Below are 4,924 nucleotides of genomic sequence, written 5' to 3' on the forward strand. Positions count from 1 at the left end.
CCACCTCCTACGATGGATTCTGCGTAGCTCCACTACTCCCTGGTGAGTCGCGACAAGGATGCCACTCCACTATCTGCAACAGACTCCACGTGGCGAGCCATGGTAACAGCCATGACTCCATCCCACTATTCTTCATAATAAATCTCTCCTGGCCCCGTGCGGCCCATGACCAGGCAGTTACGAACGTCACCATCAATCCGTTGCCCCCTCCGCCTATAAAAGGGGAACCCCAGATATGTTATTCCCTAAGCTCTCCTTACCTAGAAACTCTGCTAAAATTTTCGTTTGAGCACTCCATTCTTGTTGAGGCAGAGAACTGACTTGAGCATCGGAGGATCTTGCCGGAGCAACCCCACCTTCGGTTTAGACTTCTTTTGCAGGTCCCGACGGCGACCGCGACCCCCACAACTCCAGCTTCTTCGACGCAGGTGGATTTTTGCACCAACAGACACCAACTAGTTAATTAGTTTTAATTTGGTCTACTAGAAGATTTAGGCTCAGAGCCATGATCATGGTCTATTTATTAAGGTCAAAAATATGGACTTGATCAAGCTTCAACTATTGAAGTTGATCTAGAAAAATTCTGACCTAATCTAATTGAACTCTTGATTAAATTTAATCAATTTTTCTATTCAGTCCATATTTATTTTTGACCTTAGGTCTAGCCCAGTAGAAGGACCTGATTTATGCTAACCCATTGCTCATCATTTTATGTGGTGTCTTAGTAATCTTCAATTCTCAAATCTAGATCATTTAAACTTAATTTTAAATTCAGTGTGTGAAATGTGTGTTTCAGTTTGCAGAACTATTCTACTAGAATTTCAAGTGAAGCATACCATATATTTCAAACCATGAAAATTAATTTATATATATATATATAATAATTAAATATGCATAAATATGATCTAAACTTCATACATACATCACATGTATCATGACTACTTTAAGATCACTATCGATTATATCTAATGTAACATACTTTTCAAATTTTAAAATAACTTTTATATCTAAATTTATCTTATTGTAATGAATTATAAATTATTTTAGATCTAATATAAATTTATTTATGATCAAAATAATTTATAAAAATCTATTTGTGCTTCTTCTTCATGAAACTAAATCATAACACCCCTACACGTCATAAGAAAACCCATCGAATGGGCAAGAGAGGGAGATTAATCCCTTCTATCTCTTATGATCGGATGGTCTAGTGATCTTATCAATCTGAGTACTGAACTTCTAAGATCTAAAATTTTATTTCAAATAGAATTATATCAACATTTAATTTGATAAAATAATTCATGTTATGAATATGATTTTAATTTTATCAACCATGTTCGTCATCTAATCTAATCAGATTTAATGTATTATATACATCATATCAAATCTAAAACATATTTTATATTGATTATAAAATATTAATTTTAGATATAAAATCTATGGGAAAAATGGTGTAGGGGTAAAATGGTAATTTTAAAACTTTTTCAAAATTATAATTTTACAGTGAAAATAATTAATTAATCTAATTAATTAACATAAATTAACCCTACACAAAGATCTAAATATGATATAAATAGCATGTATTTAAATTTGAATTTTGAATTTAGTACAGTAAATATTTTACTATTATGTGTTTAGAACACATTACCTTTGTGCGGATAGTTGATCGTCACAATCTGATCACCATCGGGAGGGTCTGATCATCGCAACACAACCACACAGTGTGTCTGGCCTCTGTGGATCATCCACATGAAGCTCCCGATCTGATCGGCTCCTCACGAATGCTAGTTCGTCACAGAACCCTTTTGACGGTCGATGTTGATCGAACTCCTTCGATCTTGATTTGCTGACCCTTTGGATACTCTGGATCATCAACAGATGTAGTAGAGAGGTTGATGAAGCTCTCCCTGAAGTTTGGTGGGCTCACGACACTCGTAGCTCACTTTCTCACTTCCTGAAACCCAGGCTGAAACCTTTGGGTACTCTCTAAAAACCCTGCACCCACTTTTGCTTCTTTTCTTTTCTTTTCTCTCGAAAGTTTTTGAACTTCAAACTCATGCACATGGCTTCCTCATGCCCACTATTCTTTCTCATAAAAATTCTACGCATGCTCCACTTTCTCCTCTTTTAAAACAGTGCAAGATGTATCTTATCCACGTGAGAGGATAAAGATAAGTGGTTGCTCATTTGAATTCAAATCGAATTTGAATTCAAATGCAAAACAACCCATCCTTATCTACTCTGGGCATGTGAAGAGAAGGGTGTGGGCTCTCTTGTGCATGGATAATTTTCATGAGAAACCATTTCTCGTGTGGAAGAAGTGGCGCACAAGATAAGATGTGGCTCATGGAGTTGGTTGCCCATTCAAATTCAAACATTCTTTGAATTTGAATGGCCAACAAACCAAATTTTATCCAGATAAATGGCACACAAGAGAGGGTGTGGGAAGGATTCTATGTGGGAGAAAATTTATGAGAAGTTGTTTCTCGTGAATTCAAATGGGCGCAGATGATGTGAGGTGGCGCAGGGAGAGAATTCAAAAGTGGTTTCAACCTAATTGAGCCAACCTAATCAAAATAGGTTAGGTACAATTAGACTAAGTTAAACCCAACTTAATTAAGCTTAATTAGGCTCAATAAAATCTTAATCAAATCAAAAATTGACTAAGCCCAACCCCCGATCAAATCAGTGATCAAACCACCTTGACGATTAGGTCAACACTTAACCTAATCGGGTCAAACCCAACTGAATCCAATTCAATTGGACTTGATCCAAAAATAATTACTCAATCAAATTGAGTTAATTAGTGATCAAATCATTAACTAAATCTCTCATAAATACTGAGTCCAAATTTGATGGGCAATCGGGCATCAAAGTCCATCGATATGAAACCCTGATCAAAAAGTTCCAAACCAATGGGACTCTTGACCCCGGTACCCAAAATGCGTGGTACTCGTGATCAAAGAATCTTGATTCTCGATCATAGAGTCTCAGACATGTAGGACTCATAGTCTACGAGTATTAGAACTCTTCATCAACCATCATATCAGATAGAAACCTCTAATGTGTATGACCCTGCAGGTTCGAACCTAAGTTGGTAGCACAGGAACCAATTTCTGTACTAATCGAAGTGACCATCTAGCAATGGTACCCGATATTCGGATAGATCGAATAGTCACAATCACAATACTCAGAACCTACGTGAATATGATTGCTATATAATTCATCCCTTTTGACCCTTATGTTTAGGATGACTCAGGGTTAAACTGTCAACCCTGATTAGATCATCTGAATTGTGCTCAACTCAAATAGTCCTGTGACTCCTCACTAGGACTACCCTGGCCAAGGTTTTGCTAAATTAAAATACGAATGTACACAGCTCCTGAACTGGAGTGGTCAATCCCATCTTGACACACGCACCAACAAGTCAAGTACTTGACTACACCTAGCAGCCTTCCATCATTGAATTAAAAATTCAGGTAGTCTAGTGCCTAAGTGCAGTGAGTTGCTTACAAGTCACCGTGGTGGTCTCAGGTCAGAGGGATATTTATACTCATATCCCATCAGAGCAAATCTTGACAACAGAAATAGCTCTGGAGTCGATCACGTTCAGTGCAGGTGTACCTTACATCTCACATGTATGCCATACCAGTGTCTCCATACTCCTTGGTTAAGAGGACAACCAACCCATATGGCACACAACGACCTATACTTGATAAATATTATTGTCCTTGGTAACAACGTATCATTTGGTCACGAACAGGTTTAAGGACTAAATGATAAATCCTCCTTTGTCGAGTTTAAATAGTCCTAAGGACTTCACCACAACACAGAATTCATTAGAAGATAAAACAATTTATGATGAAAATACCAAAATAACTTTCATTTATTTATAATTCATATATTAATACAAGAAAGGAGCACAACCATCAATAGGCTGACGATTGGCTTTGGGATACTATTCCTAACAATCTCTTACTTGGCCTAAAGCCAATCGGTGCAGTATCTAATACCCATCTTCGACTTGAAGTCGTTGAACTCCTTCACCGCAATGGCTTTAGTGAATGGGTCGGCCAGGTTTTCCTTCCCATCAATCTTCTGAAGGACGACGTCACCTCGATCCATGATTTTTTGGATGAGATGGTAGCGGTGTAGAATATGCTTCGTCCACTAGTATGCTTCGGTTCCTTCGCCTGAGCAATGGCTCCAGAGCTGTCACAGTAGAGCAGAACTGGACCAACAAGGAAGGGTACTACTTCGAGCTCGGTGATGAATTTCTTCAGCCACACTGCTTCTTTGACAGCATCTGATGCAGCGACATACTCTGCCTCGCAAACTGAATCAGCCACTGTGTGCTGCTTGAAACTCTTCCAGCAGACAGCCCCACCATTAAGGATAAAAATAAATCCCAACATACTTGCTGTCATCGTGATCAGATTAGAAACTAGAGTCTGTAAACCCTATATGTCTCAAGTCTGATTCACCATAAACAAGCCACTGATCCTTAGTATTTCTTAAATACTTCAGGATGGTTTTAACAACCTTCTAGTGATTCTCCTCTGGATCAGATTGGTATCTACTCACTACCCCTAGTGAGTATGCCACATCTGATCATGTACATGTCATGGCGTACATGATAGATCCCACTGTCGAAGCATATGAAATTCTACCCATACACTCTCTCTTGAGGTGTTGTTAGACAATCCCTCTTCAAGAGAAAAATTCTATGGCCTATCAGTAGATAGCCTTTCTTGGAATTCTCCATGCTGAACCTCTTCAGCATAGTATCAATGTACTTGGACTGGGATAAGCCAAGCAACCTTTTACATCTATCCCTATAGATCCTCATCCCTAGGATGTAGGAAGCTTCTCCCAGATCCTTCATGGAGAACTGTGACGACAGCCAAATCTTTATTCCCTGTAA

Source organism: Elaeis guineensis, chromosome 8 (genome assembly GCF_000442705.2).
Source record: "Elaeis guineensis isolate ETL-2024a chromosome 8, EG11, whole genome shotgun sequence".
Lineage (NCBI taxonomy): Eukaryota > Viridiplantae > Streptophyta > Magnoliopsida > Arecales > Arecaceae > Elaeis > Elaeis guineensis.